Source organism: Otolemur garnettii, unplaced genomic scaffold (genome assembly GCF_000181295.1).
Source record: "Otolemur garnettii isolate 467f Iridium unplaced genomic scaffold, OtoGar3 scaffold00011, whole genome shotgun sequence".
Lineage (NCBI taxonomy): Eukaryota > Metazoa > Chordata > Mammalia > Primates > Galagidae > Otolemur > Otolemur garnettii.
This window is the reverse complement of record NW_003852406.1, coordinates 29,319,595-29,334,112: the sequence shown is the minus strand read 5'-3', so window position 1 is coordinate 29,334,112 and position 14,518 is coordinate 29,319,595. Positions and strand designations below refer to the sequence as shown.

Below are 14,518 nucleotides of genomic sequence, written 5' to 3'. Positions count from 1 at the left end.
AGGGACCTGCCACAATGCCCTGCTAGTTTTTCTATTTTTGGTAGAGATGGGGTCTTGCTCAGGTTGAAACAAAATCAAATTCTACAGAAATGAGTAGGATTACAAGTGTTCAGTGGGTGTGAGAGCTAAAAAATTTGAGCTCATAGAAGTAGAGAGCAGAATTATGATTATTAAAATCTGGGAGACATGGGGGAGATTGGAAAAAGTTGGTTAACAGGTATAAAATTACAGCTAGATAAAAGGAGTAGGTTCTAGTGTTCTACAGCAATGAGGGGGAAAATTGGTTCACAGCAATTTAGCATATATTTTCAAAAAGCTAGAAGAGAGAATTTTGAATGTTCATAAATGCAAAGAAATGATTTGAGATGGATATGCTGATTACCCTGATTCGATCTTTACACATTGTATACGTGTATATCAAAATATTACTCTGTACCCCATAAGTATGTACAATTACATGTGAACTAAAAATAAAAAAGTGTCTACTTGGTTTGGTAATTAGATCACTGGCTAACACGTCAAGATCATTTTTATTGGAGGGCAATGGAAACCTTAGTGTTGAAGTAGGAAGAGAATAAGTGGGGGAAAGATGAATACAAGAAAAAATCATTTTCAGACATGCAAAGATTCAGAAATTTTCTTTCTATATAATTTTACGAAACAATGCAGTGAATATCAAAGGGCAGCAAACAGGAAGACATGGGATCTGATTTAAAAAACGAAAACAGTGCTCGCTTCAGCAGCATATATACTAAAATTGGAATGATACAGAGATTAGCATGGCCTCTGCGCAAGGATCGCATGCAAATATGTGAAGCGGTCCATATTTAAATAATTAAATAACAAAAACAAAAAAACCCAGAGCCAGGCCAGGATGAAAGTTGTGCAGCAGGTGCACTGAATATTGTGTCTTCAATTGACCATTTAACAGGAAAATTAGGGATCTTGACAATCTCACCATAAGATGGAGAACACATATATTTCTACTTCTTTAAAAAGGAAGGCAACAAGAAACCTCATAAGGATAAGGAAAAATCTGAGCAAGAAGTCATGGACCAAATATGATTTTGAGCAATCTGATGAAAAAAAAAATCTATAGACTTAAACTTTCTCTGCCCAGCAACATGAGTTTCGTGAAATAGCACTGCATCCCTTTCTGCCATGATGTAATCACGCCACCCTGTGTTGCAGTACATATAACCACATATAAATGCTGATTATTGGCCTTCAAGTTTTAGTTTGAATTTATGAGCAATTTTGCAAAGCATGCAGAACTTTGTGTAGTTTCATAACAGAATCCAAATTATTTAAACCTTGACATGGAAAAAAGTATTAGTATCTCTAACCAAAGCTGAAATGCTGAGAAGGATAATAGTTAACATTTACTGAATCCAGACTGTGTTCTAGTTGCTATTCTAAGCCTTTTACAGGTTATCGCATTTATGATGATGCTATGAGTTAAGTGTTATTTTTATTCCCATTTCCAAGTAAGGAAACTGAGGTATAGAGGGGTCACACAGCTAGGACATGGAAGCACAGAGACTGGTACCCTGGCTGTCTGGCTCCAGAGCCTATACCTGCGCTCTGCCGTCCCACCTCTACAAGAGAGGTGGGGAGGAATATAAGGTGCCAACATGCTCAGGGGCACGAGATCCTAAGCCCAGTTGTGTTATAAGACAAGATGTTTAAGTGAATTTTGGAAAGTAACCTGAGATGGTTGCCTCTGTAGGTGAGGTTTAGAGATAGGAAACTTAGATAGAAACTTTTACTTTCTGCCATTATATAAACTTCTGACCCATTTGAATTGTTATTACTTGTTGCATGGATTACTTTTATAATTTAAAAATCATGCCTCCTCCTCCAAGGCCTTATCAAAAAGCTTCTCTAATTCCCTGAGAGCAGAATGGCCTCTCCATCCTCTGAGCTGCTCCCCTCCTTAGAACCCACGACTTCCGACTTTAATAAAGTTGCCCTTGAGAATGTCGTGAAGACTGAGCTGGTCAGATTTTTCTGGCTCGTCTCCATAGCCTTGGTGCCGGGCTTTGTCTGTGGTAGGTGCTGTCAGTCAATGCTTAACGAGCTGAATGAGTGGATTTTGCTAATGCCAGACTATATCCATTTCCTACAATTCGGGGAACCTGGAAGACATAGCTTAGGTATGTCCAGGTGGCAGTTATCTTGCTGCTGTATGTTTCATTCATTTCATTCATTCAAGAAGCATTTCTTGAGCACCTGCTCTAGGTGCTGAGGGGACAGCAGTAAACAGATCTTGAGATGAAATCTCTGCTCTCAAGCAGCTTACATTCCAGTGGGGGAGATACTTAACAAATCATTTGTAAAAATCACACAGATGGTGAGACATACTGTGAGGAAAATAAAGCAGGTGAAGGAGATGGGAAACTGGGCAGGGGGTGCTAGTTTAATCAGGATGTCAAGGGAGGCCTTGTTCATAAGGTGACATTTGAGGAAAGACGTGAGGTGAGAGGATCAAGACCTGCACACCCGAGAGAAGAGCGTTCTAGGTAGAGAAAGGGCCCAGAGGAGGGAGGGCTCGGCGTGTTTAAAGACTAGAGTCAGCACAGCTGAAGAGCCACAGGCAGAGGAGGGAGGGAGGAAAAGCTGGCCAGGCGGACAGAAGCTTGAAGCCTTCATACACCAGCCAGAAAGGGCCGCAGGTGAGAGTCTCACCTGACTTGGGTTTTCTGCCCTGTGGCGGATGGTGAGGGTAGATAGGGAGATGGTTAGGGGTCCATTGCAGTAATCCAGCTGAGAGACAACAGGGCCTTGGCCCAGGGTGAGAGAGGCAGTGAGAAGTGATAAGGTTTGGGGTGTATTATGAACACAGAACTGGCAGATTTGCTAACAGATTGAATGTGGAGCATGAAAGGGAGGAGTCAAGGGTGACTCCCAGGCTTGTGGGTCTGAGAACCTGGAAGGATGGAGTTGTATCCTTGGATGGGAAAGGCTGTGCTGGGCAGATGAGACAGCTAAGTGGAGAGGAGCGGTGGGTGGTTGGAGCCGCAAGTCTAGAGTTAAGGGCAGCAGTTGAGGGTAAAGATGTCCATTTGGGAGTCAGCAACAAATAGACATGCACTACCTACCAGCCATATAGTAGCCACTAGACACGGATGGCTCTTTAAATTCAAAGTGATTTCAAATTAAGTAAAATTTAAAATTGTACCAGCCATATTGCAAGTGCTCAGTAGCCACAAGTGACCAGGGGCTGCCATATTGGACAGTGCAGGTATAGAACATTTGTACCATCCCAGGAAGTTCTACTGGACAGCGCTGATAGGTCTTGAGACTGACTGAGATTTCCAGGGCAGTGGGTAGAGAAAAGTGAGCACTTAGAAGCTGGCTAGAGGCAGAGGAGGAGCTTGTAAGGGAGAAGGAAAGTCCAGGGGAGGGTGGATTCCTACAAGCCTGTGAAGAAAGGATGTTGGACAGGAGGGAGTCATTAGATCAGATGCTGCTATTAGTTGAGGACTGAGAATTAACCAGTAGATTCAACAAGAACTTTGCTGGTGACCTCGATGAGATCAGTGAGGAAGCAGGGGTAAAAGCTTGAGTGGAGTAGTGGATTCAGGAGAGAATAAGGAGAGAGGAATTGGAGGCACCATGTGTGCCCACCTTTTCAAGTGATTATGAAACAGAGAGATAGGGTGTGTGAGGGGTGTGTGATGTTAAGGGATGTTTTAGGATGGGAGGAATAATATAGCATGGGGGCTTGGTGCCCGTAGCACAGTGGTTATAGTGCCAGCCACATACCCTGAGGCTGGCGGGTTTGAGCCTGGCCTGGGCCAGCTGAACAGCAATGACAACTGCAACAAAAAAAATAGCCAGGCATCATGGCGGGCACCTGTAGTCCCAGTTACTTGGGAGGCTGAGGCAAGAGAATCACTTAAGCCCAAGAGTTAGAGGTTGCTATGGGCTGTGACACCACAGCACTCTACTGAGGGCAACATAGTGAGACTCTGTCTCAAAAAATAAAAAATAAAATAAATAAGTAAATATTTTTTAAAAAGTAATACAGCATGTTGAAAGCACTTGGGACTAAAGAAGAACAAATTGATAATGCAAGGGGGCAGCTGAGAGAACCGTGTTCTTGAGTAGGCAAGGGGCAGATGGGATCTAACCCCGAGCAGCAGGGTGGTCCTTGGGTAGGATGCAGGTGATTCATCCATAGAATGGAGGGAAGGCAGAGTCAGTGAGGAGGTGGCCTGCTGGTAAGAGCATGTGAAGGTGCTCCCATGGCTGCCTCGATTTCCTCAGGGAATAAAGGAGGAGGGTCATCAGCTGCGCGTCTGATCAGAGGCATTGGAGGTGTGAGGGAAGAGAAGGTGTAAAGTAGTCATCTGGGAAAGAGGGGATGGCTGGGAGAAGGGGATGGAAGTAGGATTCCTGGGCTGCACCAAGGGCCTGTGCCCTTGTGTTCCTACCAGAGGCAGCTTCAAGTATTTGTCCTGACCCACGCCTGTAATCCAGCACTCTGGGAGGCCGAGGCAGGTGGACTGTTCGAGCTTAGGAGTTCAAGACCAGCCTGAGTAAGAATGAGGCCCGGACTCTATTAAAAATAGAAAAACTAGCCAGGCAGCTATTGCGGGTCCCTATAATCCCAGCTACTTGGGAGGCTGAGGCAGGAGGATCGCTTGAGCCTAAGAGTTTGAGGTTGCTGTGAGCTAGGTTGACACCACGGCACTCTAGTGTGGGCGAAAAAGTAAGACTTTGTCTCAAAAAAATAAAAAACAAAAAAAGGAAAGAAAAGAATTTATCCCGTTTTCCTCTGTGTTTTCAAATATACAGCTTTTTCTTATTGGAAGTTTCATTCCCACTCCCGACCCCCTTGTCAGCCCAGAAAACTCATCATCTTCCAGGGCTCAGCCTGGGGGTGACCCCTCCGAGGCTCCCCTGGCACCTTCTGTCTTTCTTCTGCCTGGAGTCCCCCCATTTCTTGCCTGTCTCTTGGAGCCCTGATCATGTCACATTGCCATTATTTGCTGACATGTCTACTACCCTAAGGCAGGGGTCAGTGAACATTTTCTGTAAAGAGCCAGATAGGGAATGTTTTAGGTTTTGTGGGCCACCCAGTCTCTGCCACACCATTCAATCTTCCACCATAGTCCAAACGCAGCCAAGCAATTTATGGGAGACAGAGCATGGCTGTGTTCCAATAAAACGCTACTTACAAAAACAGGCAGGGGTCTGGGTTTGGCCTGCAGGCCATAGTTTGCTCAAAGAGATGGCAGGGATGATGTCTCAATTATTGCCATAGCCCCCATACCTGGTGAGATCTGGGTACCAGATAGGAGCTCTGAAAAAGTTGGAATGGATGAGGGATGAATGGATGTGTTAGATTAAGTGTTTAGGCCAGCCAGAGAGTATACGTCACAGGCAACGTTCCCTCACATTGTTCTGGCATATTTGTCAATAGAAAGTCTTATTACAGTCACATTGTATGTAGGGAAAGCTTGTGAATGGAAACATGAGCCCTGGATACCCAGAGAAGATCAAAGATGGCCTCACTCTCTGCCGCATTAGTGCTAAGCTCCTGCCCTGTCTGGGAGACCTCTCTCCTGCTCCTTCCCAGGTGTACAAGCCCCCACCTCAGTGGGACTAGGCTCTCCACAAATAAGCCCTGTTTTCACCTGCCATCTTCCTCCCACCCCAGGCCCAGTACCTTCCATGTGCAGGGCATGGTGGGAGGATCACTGACCCCTTCCAGCAGGAGCTCACCGTCACTCTATCCCACCGGCAATGCCCTATGCCCAACCCACGTCATATGCATGACTGATCTCCTCCCCAAAGCTTCCTGTGACTCCCCCAACCCACACTGAGTTCTCCCTTCATTTAGAACTTGACAAAAAATTATATATAACATCCAAGATGATGTTTTGAAACGCATATACATTGTCACATGGCTAGATCAAGCTAACATGTGTTACCTCACATACTACTTTGTGGTGAGAACATTTAAAATCTCCTTTTATAATTTTCAGCTATATAATGTACTGTTATTAATTATTGTTACTCTGTTGTGTCCTTTGCTGCTTCTTCCCAGTCCTGCTTGCCAGCAGGTTGTCTGAGGTTTGAGTTCTCACGGATGCTCTTGCCCCAACCACATTGTACACTAACAGAGCCCAAGAACAGCAGAGGATGCTATTGTTTCTTCTAGATCAGCTCTGCCTAATAAACATGGAACATAAGTCACATATGCAATTTAAAATCTTCTAGTAGAACATTTTTTTAAAAAGTAAAGAGAGGCCAGGTGTGGTGGCTCAGACCTATAGTCCTAGCACACTGGGAGGCTGAGGCAGGAAGATCTCTTGAGGTCAGGAGTTCAAGGCCAACCTGAGTAAGAGCAAGTCCCCATCTCTACAAAAATAGAAAAATTAGTAGTCCAGTGCTAGTTGGATGACTGAGGCAAGGGTATTATCACTTGAGCCGAAAAGTTTGAGATTGCCATGAGCTATGATAATGCCACTGCACTGTAGCCTGAACAATGGAGTAAGACTCTGTCTTTAAAAAAAAAAAAAAAAAGTATAGGCTTGGAGCCTGTAGCTCGGTGGCTAGGGCACCAGCCACATACACTGGAGCTGGCGGGTTCCAATCCAGCCTGGGCCTGCCAAACAACAATGACAACTACAACCCAAAAATAGCCTGGTGTTGTGGCTGGCACCTGTAGTCTCAGTTACTTGGGAGGCAAGAGAATCGCTTAAGCCCAGGAGTTTGAGGTTGCTATGAGCTGTGACTCCATGGCACTCTACCAAGGGTGACATGGTGAGACTCAGTCTCAAAAAAAATTAAAATATAAATAAATAAACAAAATATACTGGTATAAACAATATATCCAGAGTATTATCATTTCAACATGTAGTCAAACGTGAAAATTATTGAGATGTTTTGCATTATTTTATCACACTGGGTCTCAAATGTCCAGTATTTATTTTGCACTCACAGCACATGTCAAATGTGCAGCTACATTTCCCATGCTCAGCAGCCACGTGAGGCTACTGGGCCTCACCAGAGCGTGCAGCTCACTCAGGGCACGTGCTCATGTCTAATGAGCAGCTGTGTTGAGTGCTGACTTTTTTTTTTTTTTTTCATTTTTTTGCTAGGGCTGGGTTTGAACCCGCCACCTCCGGCGTATGGGGCTGGTGCCCTACCCCTTTGAGCCACAGGCGGTGCCTGAGTACTTACTTCTTACAAGGTGCTTTCTGCTTACTTACAGCACCCTTACGAAAGGGGAACTGTCAACCCCATTCTTTAGATGAGAAAACAGAGTTAAGAAGTTGCTCACACCTAGCCAGTCAGTTACAAAGCTCATATTTGAACCCAAATTGGAGCCCAAAGCCTGGTCGTTAAAATAGAACATTTGAGCTGAAAGGTTCTTTAGAAAATTATCCAAATTATTTAAATATCACTTGCATTCCCTTCACCTAGTCACATGCCAGGCATGTCTCATGGGCTCACATAGTGTTGGAATGGATGAGCCTGGTCTCTCAGGAACTGAGATCCAGGAGACTTGTCTCGGTCACTCAGAGGAAGGAAGGAAGTCTATGTAGCACCCACTTTGCTGCTTCCCATGTCCTCCTATCACTTGATTGATCAGCCTGAAACTGATCACCTGAAGCTTTTGACACCCGAAGCTTTCTTTGTATTTAGGGGAACAGATTTTAGCAGGCAGCCTCTTTCCTGTGTCCACATCCTCAGGACTTGCTGTAAATCTTCCTTGTTAATTCCCCTTCCTTCTTGTTACTCTGGCTACCCAGCAACCTAAGGGGTAGCAGAGCAGCTGAACTGGCTCTGTGATAAGAGGAGGCCACGTCCCCAGGGGAAGCCCACGTGAAGGGGCAGAGCTCACTGCACGAGGGCACTACCTCCAGTGACTGTCTCAAGGTCATGCTCCATCGTGACAGCTCGAGCTATTACCCTGGCAGGAGGGCAGCACAAATCTCCAGGAGGGTCACAGTAACCTACAGCCAGTGGCTGCCTGCCATGCCTGGATGCCTGGCACTGGAGCCTGGTTGCCGAGGTTCCCTCAGGCTTGCTCAGGGCCCAGCCAGTCAGCATCCTCCCAGGGACTCCCAGCAGCCACCTCCTGACAGGGTCACAGGAAATGTCACAGACTGTAGAGGCTTAGAACTGAAAAGAAAATTAAAATCACACATCTTAGCACTTTTCAAACTGTAATGTCCTACAGACCTCCTGGGGATCATGTTAAGATACAAATTTCTGATTCACTAGGTCTGGGATGGGGTCTGAGAATTTGCATTTCTAACAAGTCCCCAGGAGACGCCAATGCTCTGGGGACCACCCTCTGAAAAGCCAGGATCTAATCCATCCTTGCAAGCCTGTTGTTAGAGGTGAGGAAACTAAAATGCGTGTGTGAGGGTGAGGGGAGGGGATTAATGAATGTCACAGAGAAGTCTCCTCAGAAAGAATTGTAGTACCAACTGTATTTACTATCTCCAGAATTCTCTGGTACTTTTCACAAACCACATTATGTTAATACCTTCTTCTTCCAGCTGGATTGTTGGAAGCAGGATGTATCTTTGCTTCCTGAGTATCCCTTCAGTACCACCTGAGATGCCAAGGGCTGTGGAAAGTGCATTACCTGGGCCTGGATCACCTAAGAGGGTCTTCATACCAGGAAGACCCCAGTGGGTACCAGACCTGAAGGCAAGATGAGGGTGGAAGTGGAAAGCCTGCACCCCAAGGTGTGCAGAGGGGTCATGTTGAGTGGTTCTGTGTTCTGTCCCTGCATCAAAAGAGAAGGTGCTGGGCCTAGGGCAGTGTGTCTGATTTTCAAGCAAGGGGCTAGGCCCAGCACCAATTTCTTCTAAGGGCTCTAACGTGTGTTGAATAAATGCACAGGGATCGCGACCCACAGGTTGAAAACCACTGTTCTAAAAGATTCCACAGAAGTGGAACCAGAGGTCTACAGAGCCTGAGTGTGAGATCTCAGACAGAAGGAGGGAATCCCCCTGACAAACATAGACCTGGAAACCAAAACTAAGAAGATGGGTTTAGGTCATGAGCAAGGATTTGGAGCCCCTGTTTAAAACTCAAAAGAAAAATGTGAAGGATTCAAACTGCACTTCTGGAGAAAAATATATCGTAACTTCAAGTGCAGCCAAGAAGAACATGATATCCTCTTGAGCAATGAAGAGGATAGAAAGGTGGGGAGACTTTTTGAAGACACCAAGTATACCACCCTGATTGCAAAGCTAAAATTGGATGGAATTCCCATGTATAGAGGCAATGTTATGATATTGACAAGTCCAGTTGCTGCCAAGAAGAATGTCTCCATCAACACAGCCACCTGTGAATGGGCTCCTCCAGTCCAGATCAGGCATTGGCAATGCAGTAAGTACATGTAGACGTTGCCCAAGGAAAAGAAGCCAGTGGCAGGCCTGGAAGGAGTGGCTGGCAAAGCAGCTCCCTGCACATGACCAGGACCTTTCAAAGTGCCATGAGTTGCTTCCCAAAGAGGTGAAGGAAATGGAGCAATTTGTGAAAAAATACAAGAATGAGGTTCTGGGCAGTGCCTATGGCTCAAAGAGTAGGGCGCCGGCCCCATATACGAGAGGTGGCCGGCTCAAATCCAGCCTGGCCGAAAACTGCAAAAAAAAAAAGAGGTTCTGAGAGCAGGCGACGTCAAACTTCCCTGTGAGATAGATACTCAAGGCTCAAGGCCCAACCAAATGTACATCCCTAGCAGGGACAGAGCACCTCAGTAGCAGCAGAGGCCTTGGAGGACAAATCTGCCAAGCACGACCAACTTAGCACTCCTGCTGTTGCTGCATGATGAGTATGGAAGGAGACGCAGCCGTGTATGCTAAAAGGGCTGGCTACGAAGGACTGTGGCACCCGGCTTCATTCATTTATTTATTTATTTATTTATTTTTACTGGGACAGAGTTTTGCTGTGTCGCCCTCGGTAGAGTGTCAAGGCATCGCAGCTCACAGCCACCTCAAACTCCTGAGCTCAAGCAGTTCTCTTGCCTCAGCCTTCCGAGTAGCTGGGACTACAGATGTCCGCCACAGTGCCCAGCTATTTTTTTGTTTAGCAGGCCTGGGCTGGGTTCGAACCCACCAGCCTTGGTGTATGTGGCTGGCGCCCTACCCACTGAGCTACGGGAATTGCCTACCTGGCTTGTTTCATCTGCAGCATCTGCTATGAATTGCTGGTCAACATGAAAAAAAAGGGGGGGTGGGCATTATCAAGCTATGAAGGGACATGAAGGGACTTTAAATCATATAATTAAGTGAGAGAAGCCAGTCTGAAAAGGCTACAAATTGTATGATTCTACCCACATGACATTCTGGAAAAAGCCAAGCTATAAAGCAAAAATAAAAAAGATCATTGATTGCCAGGCATTTAGGAGTGCAGGAGAAATGAAAAAGTGGAACAGAAGGGATTTTTAGAGTTAACAGTTTTACTAGTCTGTATGATATTATAATGGTGGACAATGGAGCTGTCAAAACCCATAGGACTAAAGAAAAGTGAGCCCTAATATAAACTATAGACTTCTGTGAATGATAAATACTGGTTTATCACTCTTAACAAGCACCAGTGCAGCACGGTAATACCAGGGGAAACTGGGAGGCAGAGAAGGGAGCATATGGGAATGCTCTGTGATTTCAGCTCAGTTTTTTGGTAGACTTAAAAACTATCATAAAATTAATAAAGTCTCTCTCTTTTTTTTTTTTTTTGTTGCAGTTTTTTTGCTAGGCTAAGGATTGAACCCGCCACCTCCAGTATATGGGGCTGGCACCCTACTCCTTTGAGCCACAGGCACCGCCCCTTGATTTTTTTTTAATGTGCTACTGAATTCCAAGGGAAGATCAGTTGCTAGACAATTGCTCAGCCATGTTTCTCCTTAGACACAAAGATGACCTCACATGTTTACTGCTAATGGCACCTCTACCCAGCACAGCATTGGCCCGTTGAGAACTATCCTTCGATTTTGATGGGTAATAGAAGAATACTTTTTGAGTGCAGGAAGCACACTCGTTGGTCCATCCAAGGACCTTGTATTATTTTTCTGCCTTTAGAAGGCAATTGAATTAAATCTGGCAGATAGAAATGAGAGATTTCTTTTTAAATTTGCTGATTATGAACCCTGACCTTAACGAGCTTATAGCCTAGAGTAGATAATACATGAGCATAAACCACTGTAACAGAAGGTAGAAACATGATTCATACCCTGAGAGAGGTACAATTGAAGTAGGGAGGAGAGAGGGAAAGCTGGCTCGTGTGGAGGCTATGACACTGGACAAAGGAAGGCTGGGTTGAGAGCCAGGTATGAAAGGGCCTGGGGACTAGGGGGATCCATGTGCCAAGCAGAGAGAATTCCATAAGCAGGAGGCAGAGAGGTGAATAATTGAATGCACTGGGAACAGATAGGGTGGCCAGAGAATGGTGCATTAGAAGGATGAAGAAAAGCTTAAAAGGTGGGGCCAGATGGTGGGAGGCTCTGATTCCCTGGCCAAGGAATTGAGACTGTGTTCAGTACGCTGTGGGAACCACTGTATGTTTAAGTAGGGAATGAGCAGATAACAGCTGTGCTTCAAAAGAGTGGTCAATGGCAGCATTGTAGGATGTGCCTAAAGCATGAAGCCTGCAGGTAAGAACACCCACCTGGAGACTACTTCAGGGAAGTGACAGGAACCCAACCAGGGGCAGTGCCCATAGTTCAGCTGGCCACATACACTGAGGCTGGCAGGTTCAAACCCAGCCTGGGCCTGCTAAAAGAACAATGACAATTGTAACAAGAAAAATAGCTGGGCATTGTGGCTGGTGCCTGTAGTCCCAGCTACTTGGGAGGCTGAGGCAAGAGAATCACATAAGCCCAAGTGTTTGAGGTTGCTGTGAGCTGTGACTCCATGACACTCTACTCAGGGCGACAGCTTGAGACTCTGTCCCCCCCCAAAAAGAACCCAACTAGTTGGAAGCTGTCCTTTCTGCCTCGGAACTCCTGCAGCCCTTTATCTGCAATTTCGTGTACTTACCAATTTTCGCCTTATCTACATTTTTAAATTAAAAATAGTTCATTTTAGGGGGCAGCGCCTGTGGCTCAGTGAGTAGGGTGCTAGCCCCATATACCAAAGGTGGCAGGTTTGAACCTGGCCCTAGCCAAACTGCAACAAAAAATAGCCAGGCGTTATGGTGGGTGCCTGTAGTCCCAGCTACTCGGGAGGCTGAGGCAAGAGAATTGCCTAAACCCAAGAGCTGTAGGTTGCTGTGAGCTGTGATGCCGCCGTACTCTACTGAGGTAACAAAGTGAGACTCTGTCTTTAAAAAAAAAAAAAAATCATTATAAAGGAAAAGGAACAATATAGAAAGATGTAAAGTAAACAATTACCTATAATACCACCACCCAGAAATAACTACAGTTAACATTACATGATCTGTATTTTCAGATTTTTTTTATGTATAAGTCATGCTATACATGGCTGCTGTTTTGGTTTTTTACAGAAGTGTACAGTTTTAAAACCTACTTTCTCAAACTATTTTACATTGGACAATTTTCCTGTTGATTAAGGTATCTATATTTTTTTTGTTATTGGTTTTTGTTTTTCCAGTTTTATAAATTGTGGCAAAATGCACATAACATGAAATGTACCATTATTGACATTTAGCCCATTCAGTGTTGTGTGATCATTACTACCATTTAGTGTCAGAACATTTTCATTACCCCAAAAGGAAACCCTGAACTCACTAAAACAGTCACTCTCTCCTTCCATTCCCTAGAAACCACTAATCTGCTTTCTGTGTCTGTCACCCTGAGTACAGTACAGTGACATCATCACAGCTCTCAGCAACCTCAAACTTCTGGGCTCAAGTGATCCTCCTGCCTCAGCCTCCCAAGTAGCTGAGACTAAAGTACACATCATCATACCCAGCTGATTTTTTAATTTTTTTGTAGAAATGGGGTCTCACTGTGTTGCTTAGGCTGGTCTCTAACTCCTGGCCTCAAGCAATCCTCTTGCCTCCGTCTCCCATAGTGCTGGGATTATAGGCATGAGCTACCACTCCTTGGCAGGATATTTCTTCTAAACAGAATTATATCTCTGTGGCCTTATGTGTCAGCCTCCTTTTGCTTAGTACAATGTTTTCAAGGTTAAGCATATCTAAATATTTCGATTTGTTTAGTGGAGCTATCCTTTGTCTTTTTGTTTTGTTTTATTTTGCTTTAATAAAAGATGCTCATGAATAAACACTACAGAGAAATGAAAGCTGTCCTCAAGAACCACCCTCCTAAATTTAGCTGCTGTTAATCCTCTAGGATCTGGGCATCCAGACTTTCAAATGAATGAAAGTTGGAGGAGGACCACCAATTACTGCTTCCTTCCAACACCTCCTGTCTTCTCTTCCTTCCTATTACCTGACACAAATATGGGAAGATGTCTTAGCATTTCTCGTCACTTGTAGGACTAACCTTCATATGCTGTCTAAATCAGTACCTCAGTCTCTCACCCTGCCGACACAGCCCAGCCCGCAGGCAGCCCTCTGTTCCTGCCCCACTCTCTCCGCTCAGCCCTGCTCTCACAAGGCTTCTATAAGGTCCTTAGAAACCCAGCCCGTATCCTGCCCTCTCCCACCACCCTGGGTCAGAGGTTGCATGCCCCATTCCACCGGACACTCAGCCTAACTTAGGGCTACCCTTGGTTCCTGATTTTGGCACTGTGCCCCTGGGATTCCCCTGACCTAGAAGGCCACCTTGATGGGTGGAGTCCTGTCAAGATGTCCAGCTACTCACCTCGCCCACAGGAAAGCCTTAATTAACTACGGAGGGCACATTACTTGTTCCTGGCTATCCCACATCCTTTAAGTGGCCCTTCTATATTTGGGGAAATTCCCACATTTAGTCTATCACTTGCTTTGCAGCCAGGATGCAGCTGTGTGACCTCAACCCTGCCAATCACACGGAACTATGAGCCTTAGGATTTGGAGGGGAGGAGAGATTGGTGTGGAGCAGTGAAACTGTGATGTTTTCACTTGAGCAGCACTCGGGGGATGCTTGGTGTTCCTGACCATGTATCTTCCATGCCTGGCTTTCTGGCCCACCTGGGATTCAGTGTCCTTTAAAAATTCATACTCTGCTTAAATTAGCAAGTTTAATTTTCCCTAAGAACTTTGATTAGTGCCTCATCCTTTCCTAGCCTCACAGTTACAGGCGGGCTGCTCCCACCGCAGCTCATTCCCCACCCCTGCCCTCCTACCCTGCCCTCTCCCAGGGAGTCTGGCAGGAGCCTTCAGGAAGGAGAAATGCCCCATGCTCTCTACTCTGATGAATTCCCTTCAGAGACACTCTCGACTCCCAGCTCCTCTCCACGGACTCTCTGGCCTTCTCTGGCAGGCTGTTGGGAGTGACGGTTGCTAGACCAGCTGGAGCATCACTAGTATCCTCCAAATCAATGGTGTGGCATCTCCGTTTAGAAAGTGTGAGCACTTTCCACCTTTGTTCTTACCTTTGGGATGCCTGGCAGAACTCCAGGACAATAGGAAAAGT

The 14,518-nt window shown here is 45.6% G+C and overlaps 1 protein-coding gene, 1 non-coding gene and 1 pseudogene across 2 annotated transcripts in view; all 3 read left to right on the top strand.

The window, feature by feature from the left end:
• TMEM266 (transmembrane protein 266) overlaps window positions 1-14,518 on the top strand; it is a 143,031-nt gene that overhangs the window by 25,919 nt on the left and 102,594 nt on the right. The gene's annotated exons all lie outside the window — the stretch shown is intronic.
• The window catches only part of LOC100943726, a 42,082-nt pseudogene that overhangs the window by 27,465 nt on the left and 99 nt on the right, over window positions 1-14,518 (top strand).
• Window positions 728-831, top strand: LOC111723504. Its single transcript, XR_002772030.1, has one exon. It is a non-coding gene; the product is annotated as a U6 spliceosomal RNA (small nuclear RNA).